Source organism: Pholcus phalangioides, unplaced genomic scaffold, assembly GCF_987345545.1.
Source record: "Pholcus phalangioides strain wild (caught in Gottingen) unplaced genomic scaffold, Ppha-v1.0 ptg000004l_1, whole genome shotgun sequence".
NCBI classification, from domain to species: domain Eukaryota; kingdom Metazoa; phylum Arthropoda; class Arachnida; order Araneae; family Pholcidae; genus Pholcus; species Pholcus phalangioides.
Genome location: NW_028301597.1, coordinates 16,380,731 through 16,395,286, shown reverse-complemented (window position 1 = coordinate 16,395,286; position 14,556 = coordinate 16,380,731). Strand labels below are relative to the sequence as shown.

The 14,556-nt window shown below is 34.0% G+C and overlaps 1 non-coding gene across 1 annotated transcript; it reads left to right on the top strand.

The window, feature by feature from the left end:
* Positions 1–12,270: 12,270 nt before the first annotated feature.
* LOC149086607 (Nuclear RNase P) lies at positions 12,271–12,631 on the top strand. Its single transcript, XR_016192620.1, has one exon.
* The last annotated feature ends 1,925 nt before the right edge of the window (positions 12,632–14,556 follow it).

Genomic DNA, 14,556 nt, shown 5'->3' with positions numbered 1-14,556 from the left:
TCATTACGCAAATTACCACATTGTCACATTTTTCCGTCATCCACAAACGTCATTATACAGATACATGGTTTCAACGATTTATTCGGCTAGGTGTTATTTTCGTCAAATAAAACTCACCGATTCCCTTGCATCGCACACTCACAAAGCCACGATGGTTTTCGGAAATGCCGAGTAATTAAACCGGTAACTTTAATTATGTTTAAACTTAAAAATCCCTCATAATGAATAGTTGCTAGGAAAAAACATCGTTAATTAAGAGTAAACATAGAGAAATACCTGTGCGAGTAAACGGTGCCTCGTAGAGTTTGCTCAGAGAGCCTCTGCTAATTATTTTCAGCACGGACCTTTTCAAAGCAAGAAAAGATGAGATGTGAAAGACGGATAAAAAAGAAAAGTAAAGTAAACTGAAGAAACGCAAGAGGAAAATCTCGTTACATTTTCAGAAAACGATGCAGTAGTTTTAGCAGAAAACAAGTAATCCCATATAATCCCGAAGAAATTTCCGAGGTTTAGTGAATTCACAAAAGAGTAATTCTGGGCTGTGAGAAAACTTATATGCAAATAACTTTGAGCTTGTTGCTGAAATATACATATCCTACCTCCATGCATATGATTCAGAATTCCATTTCTCTACACCGGGGTTTGTATATTCTAAGAATACTAATACATAAGAAAATATTCTTAATTTGTAATCCATTTCGAATGAATTTGAAATCGTTACCAGATTCCTCAACGTACCCTTAAACCCAGAATCCTGAATGGAAATATCAATTAGATGGTCCAATTTCTCGCAAGTACACGAGCCGGTAGTATCGATGCAGCCGTTGGTAAAGCTCATTTGAGGGACTGAAACACGGAGATTTTGAATCGTCAGTTCTAACAGTAATGGATTCCATGTAATAAACGTGTACAAGAAGATTAAATTATATGCGAACATAAAGTGATCAGCCGACACTGCTTCACTAGTATCATTGACTGGGAAAGTTCTCAGCCCTGTTCTAAAATATCAATCCAATAAATTCATGACTGAAATACGCAATTTTCATTATAGGCATTGAAATTTAACAGAAAAACCATGTGGTTGATTATACGGATTCAATTTATCGAATTTTGTAGGTTATTGTTATTTCATTTGCTAACAAATTTATTATTTTATTCAGGAAATGGGAAAATTACATTTTATTTAGCTCAGAAAACTTAGTTTTTAGTTTGATTTCCAGTCAGTAAGTTTCCTTTTCATTTGTTTCATGTTTCTCTCTATAGACATGTGTGTGTGTTGTTGTTACAGTAACTTTCGTGATATTTAAAATCATATACTCGATGCGAGAGTACTTGAGATTGTTATTAATAAATTCCCGGATGCACCAGTCGTTCAGTAACCCTTTTATATCTTTGGTGGATAAAGCACTATTAGTGAAGTTGTTTTACCTCAGCTTCAAATCGCCAGCTAAATCATTACAAGCGTTTCGGACATAGAAGAGAATGAAGAAGTAGTTTTCCATATTATTCCTTGATTTTCTTTCGTTTATCGCCCTCCATCGACAAAAATTTGAACTAACTTACTTCCTGTATCCAAAAAAAAATTTATGAATTTTTTAATTATTTAAGAATTTATGAAACACTCTGTATATCTTGAAATAACAAGATCTAACAATAAGATAACGATAAGTGATTCTCGCTACCACTAACCAATGATAGTTGCAGTTTCTGTGAAAGAAAAAATGTCTTGGAAACGAAGGGTGAGTTCGCATGGATTTTCTCATTGTGTCCAAACGGATCAATGAATAAATATAAAAACATCAAGTTCTGATTTCTATGAAAAAGGAGAGCGAAAGATAACTGATTTCGCTCATGTATACCTTTTGTTTTATGAAAATAAATTGGGAGAAGCCAATGCTGTTATTCCTTATGTGGAAAAGATGCGCGGTATTAAAAAGAATAAGTATGAAGATCGGTTCTCCAGAAATGTGTTCCCTTTTGTCAAAATACCCCTCCCTTTCCATGTCAACAGACAATGACACTCAAAAGAGCATGTTCCGAGAATGATTAAGCTGTACATCGTCCAGCCCATCTAGTAATAATAATCTTTCCGTCCACTTCGGAAAACATAATCTATCCTGATTTTTTTACTCAGTCTTTTTCTTTTACGAAAAATAATCGTTCCCTCTTTGCCTGTTAAAGTACCTATCTACCTTACTTCCTTAGTGATGCAGCACATTTTCTTGGATTGCGTTTCTTCAAAATTCTTTCTTTTTCTTCTTTCTAGAGAGGAGGGGAAAAAACATGATGTGTTTTCTAGAAAAAAATACACAAAGAAATTTTCTTCTTCGGCAACAAATTTGAATGCGTGCAAAAACTTCTAACATTTGGAAGAAAAATGAGAAAGAGAAAACCATTCGACCCTCGCATTTATTCCGAAAGAAAACTAGTTTTGTGTTGAATGTGATGAGAAAGAGTGTTGCCAGGAAAAACCTGAAAATGTTGATTCATTTTATTATTCCTTACATTTATTCCCCATTTTATGAATTGGTTGGTGATTCGAACAACTCTTTTTTTTTTCTTGTTCGAGTTACTTCCGCAACGTTAAAGATCGAGGTAAAAAACGAAAACTATAACACTTTCCAGATCGGGATATGACGCGAGTGAAATATTGTTTTAATCTCTGTTGAAATAAAACATTACCTAACAAGTTGAGAAGAGAGAGAGCCACATATATGCGGAGCAAGAGTAAAATATTTCAACCTAAAATAAAATGTGAATTGTAGACTAGCATATGGTTTTTGGTGTTTCTATATCTTTCCTAGGACTGGTGTTCCTTCAGTCACGCAACAAAGTTTTCGACGGTAAATTTCCGGCAACGTCTCATTTTATGGCCACGTCAAAGTAAAGTAAAAAAAGAGTCATGCTGAAAAAAGAGGAAAGCAATCATGAACCAAAAAAAAAAAACTTTATATTTCATTTTCTCGAGGACAGAAAACTGATCTAATTCTCCCAGAGCGTGGACAGAGAGAGACGTGGACGCATTTCTCTCTTATTTCTCTCTCTCAAAGCCCTCCTTCTTCGAGAAAAGAATAAGTTCAGAAATTGAAAGGTACGGTATTACTCTTTCTTCTCCATCGAACTCGAACTCTATTCGAAGTAAGAAGAAACGAGATTACATAAGTGTTAAGAAATAGTAGTATATCTTTGGTTTTGGAGGGAACAAATGTATTTCTGTTTCTATTGAAAGGAATAACATAAAAAATTCACTGTGTCCGTTCATTTTTTTTTATATTTTTGTTTCTTTCGTGCATAAGGAAGTAACATTCGATTACTATTTTTTTTTCACGTGACCTATGGATCATCAGAATTCAGCAGAATTCAGCGAGTCTGTTCTTTTTTTTTCTTTCTTTCATTTTGTGGATACCTCGATGCATTCAACTCGTTCGAACATCGATCGAACTCAAAACTCTATGCATGAAAATTTAGGAAGTTCTTTTTCCTGAGAACTAAATAACTTATTAAAACTTTCCTGCTCTTTTCCAATACATGATATTCCGACCTGAACGATACTGGAGGAAAAAGTATAAATTCTTCATGAAGCCACGCACATCGATGTGCTAACAAATATGGTTCTATGCATGCCTGTATACTGTTCGTTATAAACAGTGAATGAGGAAAACCCGTTGCATTATTTGTATATGAGTCGTAACCAAGAATTCAACTCGAAATCATTATTTTTATGTGTGATCTGACTGCATGAGTGTCCTTAAAGTATTTATGTTGTTAGAGTTGTGCTTGTTTCGTATTCTTGCTAGTAGATCCACCTATCTCCAATATTTTAAATTGAAGATAGGGAAGTTGGCCCGAATTTTTATGTTATGTAAATATCATGTTGGTGGATGCCTGCTCTCTTCGGATTACTCTTTTTTCGAATGAAAGACTGGCTCGCATTTCAACCTTCAAGTTGGAAAATCACAGAAAACCAAATTTAGCCGACCACCACTGTGCCGTCAACGTGGTCGGCACACTGAAATTACACTTAAAGATGTATTTTCTGAAATACACCAAAAAGTTAAAAGAAATTGATAAAATGGGTTATTTGACCATCCATGTATATTCAGATATACACCATGTTGGGAATAATACGAGTTTGCGTATGTAATCCTGGTCATCTCCAGATGGCGTAACTTGTCCGTTCTATGACTCTTTTTGCTTGTCTTCTTTTCCATTATATTAGTAAGTTCTGTTCGTTCGACACCGACGAATGTCTCACTTGTATGTTACGTAAATAAAATCGTCGTTTTTCTACGCCGCTCTGCTTTCCCATAACGTAAACTAATTCACACCAGAACATAGAGCGGTAGCTAGAAAATTGAATTTAAAAAAAAATTATCTGTTTACGATTTCGAGAATTCACAAATCTCCAACAAAGAAGAATTTTTTAACACCTCCTTTCTCCATTACTTTCTTATTTAAAAAAATGAGAAGATTCTCATATTTCCTGCAGATCGATTGATAATACATTAAACTAGAAACAGATGAATATCCGATGTTACTGTCTTTTTACATTGCGTGACAAGAAACTTCTTCTCTTAAGGACGTGTAAGAGACTTAGCCAAAGAAATAAAATATATGGATATAAAACGCATCTCTCTGGGTATCACGTATTAAGGATACACGATTTTTTGCCAAGTACAAAACACCACAGGAAAGAACCTGGATCTTTATACGACATCAAACATTGGAGTATCTTAAAAGGAAAAATTGAAGCATAAAATAGTAAAAGCTAGTGAGAAATGGAGTCGGAGGCAAAGATGGTGATCAGGTGATGAGAGATTTACTGTATCTGGATGACATCACGTAAGATAACGTGATTTCTGCTATTACGTATGGTTTTTGGCAAACAACTCTGAAAAAGATGTTATAAAGGGATAAACTCAAAAAACATTAGACTTTGCTGCATCCATCGTTTTTAGGACGGGATTTTTGAGGTTTATTCTTATCTGGTAGTATGTCAAAAAGTGAGTTATCCATGAATAAAGTGCGAACATTTTTTTTACTAAGTGCTACATATACTGTCACGGATATACACGTTTGCTTCAAAAAATAAGACGTCTCGGAAATTTACAAGTGCAGTTTATGAAATGTTCAAGAGATAGAAAAGCGAAATATACAGCGTGGTAATAATTTTCATTTTCATGTTTTAAGAGGTTCTTTTAGAGCATATCGGTATATACCCGTAATGTTCAGCAAAAATCATCGGTACTTCAGTAATTTCGTGATATTGGATGGTTGTACCTGATGCTGATCGTATCATGACATAGTGGCGTCATGCTTAAGGGGAAAAAATGCTGATCAATTGCAAACCAGCTGTTATCGGCATTACACTAGGGACGACGGGATTAACGGTCTAGGTCCAATCCAGATCTGTGCAGTAGACTTATCAATCCAATGCTTAAATGCAAAAAATCCATGGCCAAAGATGACCACATTGCAATCAACGTGACCGTGACTAAGTTAAGTTGAACGACAGATCAATATTACTATTATTTTTGATCTACATCTCTTTCAACTATTGGATCATTAATGGCGTGATCACTAATACAGAAAATTGTTATTATTTCTAATTTAATTTTAAAACCCCTAGAAAAGCATTTGATGTACTACTTACTGTGCAATCAGCCATCACGCAGATAATCTTCCAGTACTGTAACACCGTCTGCGTCTCGCGGTGTTACATACGTTGGTACCATCGGGCCAATAAAAGGTGAGACGCTGCTAAATTCGGAGTTGAATGTGAGAAGGTGAGAGGTCGAGTTTGCAGAGAGAACGAGAGAGATCATTTGATCATTTTTGTCGCACCACGGTCATTTTCTGCACACGAGGGCTAATTAGACCGGGACCTACAATTTATTGCCGATTCCGAACGGCAGGCTTTTTTTTTTTTCATACTCATCGAGAGGTTGGTGCGCTAATCCCTCGATGGGGGACTCCCTGCGGTAGCAATTTTTGCTGCGGTCAAGTCACCGTTTTTTGTTGTACCCCTGTGTCAGGAAAGTTTTACTGACAAGGACGAACTGGGTATCGAACTCGCGACACCTCTAAACATCCTTTGGTACTTTAGGCGAGCATCTTATCGACCGGGCTACCGCGCCCGAGAACGAGAGAGGGAATCTGGTGACAAATATGGGCGATCAGGACTGAGATGGGTCCTAAAGATTTGGTGGTGAGTGCCGTATCAAATATAGTCGGAATTATCTCGCTCCGTTCAAATTTAATTTTTATTTTATCGAGATATTTAATCATTTGATATTCGGCATGTCAAGTTAATTTATTTGCAATGGTATTATAACATGTTGGATGTGGATCTCCTCTTTGAATAACCCTTATTTTATTTGTTAATTTAATAAATTAATTTGTTTTTATTAACCCCTCTGTGTGAATTCTATTAATTTTTAATGGTCATTTTCTTTGTTGACGGACGTCAAAACACAACGCAAAAAGATTGCTTAATCGTAAATTTAATTGTTTTCCGTTTTTTTTTCTCTTCCCAGTCGACCATGTATCTGTTCGTGAGCGATCAAAATGATAATAATAATAGTAATAAATAAAACTAAACGAGTCTGATATGTCAGGTAACATCAAAATGTGGAAACAAAACTGTTAATTTTTGCATGCGTTTTACAACTTCAACATGCGATGAATGTGCAAGAATATTGAAAAAAAAATTGCTCAACTGCTCATCATAAATTCCACTGCCAGTAAGAAATCAATACTTATTTGACAGAATTATATTATAGACTTTTTCATTCTCAATTTGACACGCTTATTTTACATCTTTGTCATATTATAGGATTACTGAAAAATCTTTTTTGGACTGAATAGAGTAAATAATGTATACTAAATCTTATTTTTACTGAATTACATCATTTTTTAGCTAATTTTGAAGCCCATTTTATATTCATAAACAAATATAATTTTCAATTATGAATACGCAATTAAGCAACAATGATTAAGAGCAGGTAATAACCCAGAAATCAAAAATAAATATCCTGTTTACGCTATGAAACGCTGTTTTTTCAAAGTTTGGGTCAATTTGACCCAGTCCGCGGTTCTAGGTATACCGAAAGTGCCGCGGTTCTAGTGTTAAAGTATCTGTAGTTCGTCTTTATCAGTCTTTTTGCTCAATATCCAAAAATAGAGTTTTACATTGGATTTTGCAATCATTAGAAATTAATTTTCTAGCATTATTAAATTTCATTATTACTATTCTAAAAATATATCATAGTAATAAGAAGACATGGTAAAATGTGGTTAAATAAATTATTTGTGTATGAATATTACACTAAATCTTCCACAAAATGTTTACATTGCGATGTATTCGTACAATATCAACACGTTTTCTCATACTGTCCAAGCAAATAGACATGTAATTTCGCGTTTGCAGAAATGTCCCGCTTTTCTACCCGCAATATTAAGATTGAAATATTCAAGATTTACGTTCGTAAGCAGAAAACACTTATTCGACCAAGTTGATGTAAATTTATATGGAAATATTCCCGTAATAATACGTTTTAAGCCAGATATTATAATTTTTTGAAACAAAAGGTAATTTTTGCATCTTTGGACGCATTCAATCATTTTGCTACCAATATGCTCGAAAGGAAAAGCTTAGAAGATGGGAAAACAAATTACAGCTATTCTGTAAATTTCGGTTTCTTACATCAGCATTTCATGAACCGCCTTTGCAAATCTCTGGAACGTTCTAATTTTTTTGAAACAAACGTGTGTATAAAAAAGATAAAATTAAAAACCATTAAGGGGGTTGGTGCACGCAAATTTTCTAAAAAACACATTTTTCAATTTTTCAGTTTTTAAATGCTATGAAATTTTCTGCGTCTAACTGTGTTCATGTTTTTGTTCCATCTATACCAAAAGATTTTCAAATATTTTAATGTAAACTGCTGGCAGTTTATATTATATACAAGTTTTTTTGTTAGATAATGAAAATTTTTTCAAACACTAATCATTCAAATGTCTTGAAACTTTGTTCCTTTCAACAGTATGGTGTTACATACTTTAACACGAGCATTTTTTGTTACACTATTTTAAAACATTTTTAAGGCACACAATATAGCAGAATTATTTTGGTAATTTTTGAAAAGTTGCATGTTGTTGGAGTTAAAATTTGATAAAAAAAATATATAACCAACAATTAAAATGCTAAAAGCTCGTGTTAAAGTATATAACATCACAGTGTTGAGAGAGACAAAGTTTTAAGACATTTGAATGAGTGGTGTTCGAAAAAATGTTCCTTATCTAACAACAGAAATTTAGTTTTGAGAAAAACCTATTAAACATTATCATGTGTAATGCCTGCCAGCAGTTTATATCATAATATTTTTTTTAATATTTTTATTACAGGTGGAACAAAAACATGAACACAATTAGACGCAGGAAATTTCATAGTAATTAAAATTAGAAAAATTAGAAAATTTGTTTTCTGAAAAATTTGCGCGCACTAATCATCCTTAAATAATGAACCACAATTTCAGAGCTGTCAGGTGCAGTTTATATCTTCACTCATACTCAAATATTTAAGAGGGAACGTGACCGAAACCTAAAAAAAATATCTATTAAAAGTAAAATAGTACATATATCAATTTTGAACATTTTGGTACCTGGATTTTGTGTCTACGAGCAGTAAAACTCAAGATATGAAGGAAAATGTTTCACGTAAATATTAAGTCCTCAGTTTAAATGGACTCACGTTTACATCATAGAAGTTGTGTTCATATACTTTATTTTTTTTTTGCAAGAAATGCTTTTCGTTCTGCCTTTTTTTCCTTCAGATGCTCCCGTTAGAACTTTTTTATTTATTTTTTTACTTTTCTCTTTCCGTTTGAAGTAAAAACTACTCAAACGTTTTCTCGTTTCGTATGTTTCCATGTATTGGTACACGCGCTTCACTAAAGTATAATCTAATCCTGTCTCATATACATTGTGTTATTTTATTGCCAGGTATTATTTTTGTAATAGGCACATGATTTATGATTGACAAAAATAATAAGCTGTCAATCTAATTTTGTGTAAGCACGGGAAATAGCTTCTATGAATGCTCAAACACTATATAGAATCGCGGAGTGGGTCAATTTGACCCAAAGCAAAGTTCGTTTTCATTTATCTCGTAAACTTAAGTTCAGATGATTAAAAAACTCCGTGACTTTTCATACCATATGAGTAATAATTCACGAAAATTTTATTATCTTCACATTTCGTGTTTCGGAATTATAAGCGCTGATACCTAGAATCGTGGTTTGGGTCATTTTGACTCAACGTACTGTGGGAAAATAAAGGGTGTAAAATTTTCTTGGAAGTGGATACCCTTTCTAAAAAGTATTTCTAAATGAAGATAGTGAAGAATAAAGTTCAAGGTGAATTTGTTAACCGGGGAGGTTATCTTTTTTCAATAAAAAAATGACAAGTAGAGCTAAATATTTTTTTCCTTCCTAAACTTGAATACCTGTAATTCTGACGGAACTCAAGAAAGGTTTAGGAAAAGTAAAAGCTCAACTCTAGAAAAAAAACATGTAGATGAAATTTGTGTAAGCAAGCGATGTCAGAGAAAAAACATAAAATTCTGGCTTGCACCAAATACGTTGTGAACGGATTTCCATACATTGGGAAGGATCAGCGTCCAGCGAATCTCTTTCTTTCAGAACACATTGTGATTCAACTGATCAAGCCATTTGAGTACAAGGGCAGAAAGGCCTCAACATACACTTTTCTTCACTACACTGAAGCTGTCTCAAATGCTAAAAGTAAAAAAATACGAGCTTAGTAGGGACGGTGAGACGAAATCGAAGAGCCATATTATCTGACGTAATATAGTGACACTATAGTTTCAAGAAAAACCGCTATGGGGAAACAATGATGTCAAAATGAAAATTTATGAAGAGAAAAAATATTTCATTACTCGGCACTCTTCATCTGACAGACAATATCGACAGTAGTAGCCCAAAAAAGTTTCCAAGAACTATTTCAAACTACAATTCAACAAAGTTTGCCGTAGTTGTAGCTGATCAAATGTCCAGAAAATGTTCGGTTAAGCCTGCCCAGTGGCCTGTCCACATTTTCTACAACATGTTAGACCTCAGTGTAAAAAAATCATGGATTTTGTATAGAACAGTACAGAAGGCCAGAACTATTTTTCGAGGGAGAACTATTTTTATTTTATTTGGGCTGGGTTCACCATACTCGTTGCCCTTTCGCAAGAGGAAATGTCCGCGCGCACTTGATCATGTAACTGTTCGTTAGCAGTAAAAAAACATAAAAACGAATACATAAACGAGTCTCATATCAGGCAAAATCAAAATGTGGGAACAAAACTGTTAATTTTTGCATGGGTTGTGCAACTTCAACATGAAGTGAATGTACATGAATAATAAAAAAAAATATTTCTCCACTGCTCATCATAAATTTTCCTTATCAGTAAGAAATCAATACTTATTTGACAGAATAATATTATAGACATTCTCATACTTAGTTTCATACGCTTATTTTACATTTTTGTCATACTATGGGATTACTGAAAAAAGCTTTTGTACTCAACAGTGTAAATAATGTATGCAAAGTCTTATTTTTATAACATTACATCAATTTTTAGCTAAGTTTGAAGCCCCTTTTACAGACATAGTTTTTATAAACAAATATAGTTTTCCGCTATCAATATACAGTTAAACAACATTAAATAAAAGTAGGGGAAAAAACCCAGGAAAACCGAAACTAAATTCCTGTTTTCGCTATGAAACACTGTTTCATCACAGTTTGGGACAATTTGACCCAGTCCGCGGTTCTAGCATTAAATTGCTCCAAATTCCTCTGTATAAAGGAAACAACATTTTATCTATGTGTTTTGAAAAAAATTGTGTATTTGTCCATCTCGAGCACTGCGAAGTTACGTGGTGTCAACTAATGCCGTAGTAGACGTTATGTCTCTGTGTTTATGAAAAAAAAATATAGATTTGAAGATTTTGAAAATAACGAAAATTCGTCTTTGGTATATCTTTTATCGTTATGGTGTGTTTTATGAAACTCAATTCGTATATGTGAGATTACTGTTAGCTGTGATTATTCAAATATGAATTCAGGAGGGATAGCTATTAAACAGGAATATAAGATGTCAAATAACAACAGAGTGTTTCAATTATGTATTCATAAATTTGTCTGTGCCAAAAGATACGCTTGTGTGGTGGTGTACGTTTTTGTCGAGCTTTTTCTTAAGTGGTCAAATATCCTAATAATTGTTTTTTTCAACTTGCTTCGTCTCAAGTGCACAACGTTGCAAGCCTCTGACACATTTAAAATGACAGAGAAAGGTTTTAAAACAAGAGATGACAACATACACAAATGTTTAAATTCTCAAAATTTGAGTGGGTATTTTTTAATGAGAAATTTTAATTTTGACAAATGGGGAATTTCAAATGATAGGTTTCTCATTCGTTAACCGCAGTTTTCTCAAGTTATTTGTCATTGCGCGCGTGCATGATTTCTCAAATCAGATTTAACCATTCCTCATTAATTTTTCACGCTAATTTATCCAATGTATGGGTAGATATAGAATGATTTTCAATATTAAAAATTGGATGAAAATGTCAAATTTTATAAATTAAGGAATTTTGGGGAAGTGTAATTATCCAAGGCTTTCAAACATTGAAATAAAACAAAATTGCCTCATTATTTGCAAAACCTGACATTCATTTTAATGGAACATTCATGCCATGCAAAATAAAACAGAAATTAGAGCGCTAAGTAGAAAATAAATCATGCAGTCAAGCGTGACAGACACCCATGATTATTAGAGGCAACATTTGGCAAAAAGCTGTTTTTTTCAAAAATCGTATTTATATATCTATGAGGTATTTCAAATGTTTACAATGAATTATAAGATTAATAATTATGCACATTATAAACTTTCAATCACAAAAATCAATCCACTTTTGTTCAATCACTTTAGAAAGTAATGCGTAGAGTAATTGCCTTACTGAGAAGTACTAACGGTCATGGTAACGGTTAAACAGACATTTATTAGTTTTATACTTCACTCCAAGCTTAAAACATTATCTTTCAGTTTATCTCTCACATCATTGACGTGATAGAACGTTGGTGCCACTTTTTCAATATCTCGATACGATTCATAGATTTCTTGCACAGCCCATTTGACGTCATAAAGTGCTACCATCATTTTATAGCCATAAATATACAGGGTGGTAACTTATTGTGGGTGGTATTGCTTACGATATGGACTACGTACAGAGCTCCTGGTAGCTCGAGATGTCCTTGGGAAGGTATGAGACAAGAGTCATTGAGAGGTCCAAGCAGGACCCCCGTGTGAGTGAGCAAAAAGAGAAAAGAAACATTCAGGGTGGTAACTTTCGACCGCCAAATAATTATACATGTGATTCTTTATGGAAAAACGATATGGAAAAGTGTTTTCTGTTTATGGATCGGACGAATATTAAGTGAGTTATAGGGTTTTGGAATTTTGTGACGTGTCATTTTTGTCAGTTATGTGCCAAACTCTGAACGAAAGTACATTTCTCCGCCAGCAGCGAGTTGTCACTTCTTGCAAATTAACTAAATATCCAATCCCATTAGATGAAAAGTTCAGCCTTCTTCTGTCACGATTGGTGCTTTTTACCTCCATGTAGTGTGTGTGATATTGCAATCTTTTATTACGTATAGCTTACGTGTTAGCGTCGTCCAATATGTTGGCAAATTTATCAGCAAATTTGTAAAGTGTTAGCCAAATGAGATCTGTTTGAAATTTAACCAAATCAATATTTTTTTGCCAAAAAGTGGAAATTTGTTTACTTTCCACATCAAGTCAAAATGTTTGAGGGAAGATGCTTACAGTGCGTACGTGCTTACTGCGCGATCATTATTTTACGTTGTCGTTTTAATCAAATTGCATGTTAATCAATTAAACGGCAATATTTTTTTTGTTTTTGTTTTTAGAGCTTTCATCGAAACTGTAACGCTTAAAAAGTTTCAATGAAGGATGTACAAAGGGTAGCTTGACGAAGGTGCGACTTGTGGAAACAGTAAAATAATAACTATTCCATCAGAAACTTTTAATCAAACTTATTATGAATCGACATATTCAAAATAATTTTTGGTTTCCAATTTTTCTATTGATTACACTACTGAACATGGATTTTGCTCTCAAAGATATTTCAGTGATATTAGGGTGCTTTTAGGGCGCTGATTACGAATTTCGCATTGGTTTTATCAGCTCGGCTCTAGTTTTTGAGTTAAAGAGAAAGTTGATTTTCAATGGCCAAAGTATAAGCCGTGTACGGATCTAGGGGAGGGCGGTTGATCACACAAATCACCCCCCCCCCCGTCAAGCAAAATGCAATAATTCATGGAATTTTCAGAACTTTTACATGATAATATTGCTTTTTTTCAATCAATCCGCTCAAAATTACCTGTATCAATGTTTTTGATTTAATAAAAAATTCAAGAAAAATTCGTTTAAAAAATCGAAAAAAACCGAAAACATTTTTTTTTTAAATTCGGGACGCGGAGAAAACCGAAAAAATCGGTACGATTCCGGAAAATACGGGAGAAAATGAAGGACGTATGGTCATTATAATCACAGTCACCGACTCATTTTGTTTATCATAATTATTATTTTTTACAAAATCTGCCCCCTCATTAGCAAGCTCTACATCCGCTCATGCTACACTCGGAGAATTTGCACATTTTGTGTCTATTTTCACAAAAAGTACTCAACCAAAGGTACTGATAATGCCTTCGAAGAAGTATGCAACTATTCAGTATCGAATACGTAAGCGCGTGTGGACGGGGCTGTGACTACGGAGGGGATGATAAGAGGAGGGGATTTTTACCTACTCACAGCCGTTTAATTTTATGGTACTTATTAGAGCCAGCCAGTATTATTCAAAAAAAATATTTTGAAGAATAACTTCATCCCTTTAAAAAAAATTGTAAGATTAGTTTGGTAAAACGAAGAGATTTCTTTCTTTCAAACCGAGCACAACTTCAATCTATCGCCATGACGAATTTACTACCGAGTTAGTTGTCCGGAAGTGTGGGTGACATGCACCTTATATTAGGTGCATGTCACAATATTCTTATATGCTGAATGCCATCAAATGAGAAATTATTTAAAAAAATATGTGCGCAGTACTTTTTGGAGAATAAACAAAATAACTAAAGGCTGAAACACGCAACATTGACGTGATGTGTTTTCACGTCATGCCAGATACTTTGTAAATTCTGATTCGTGTAAATTCTATGACGTGGGAAATTCACGTCAAAGAATTTCCGCGAGTCAGAGTTCACAATGTCTCTGACGAGACGTGATAACCGCGTCATGTCAGTGTAGTGTGTTTCGGCCTAACGCTTATCTACACCCTCTGCTGTAAAGCTGGCGTTTAGAAATGCAAAGAACGTATTCTGATTTTGACTCGTTTAAAGGGTTTTTTTCCCCTTTCCTGAACAGTGCGAGGAAAAACTGTTTTTTTATATCTCTTTCGTTTTCTGTAT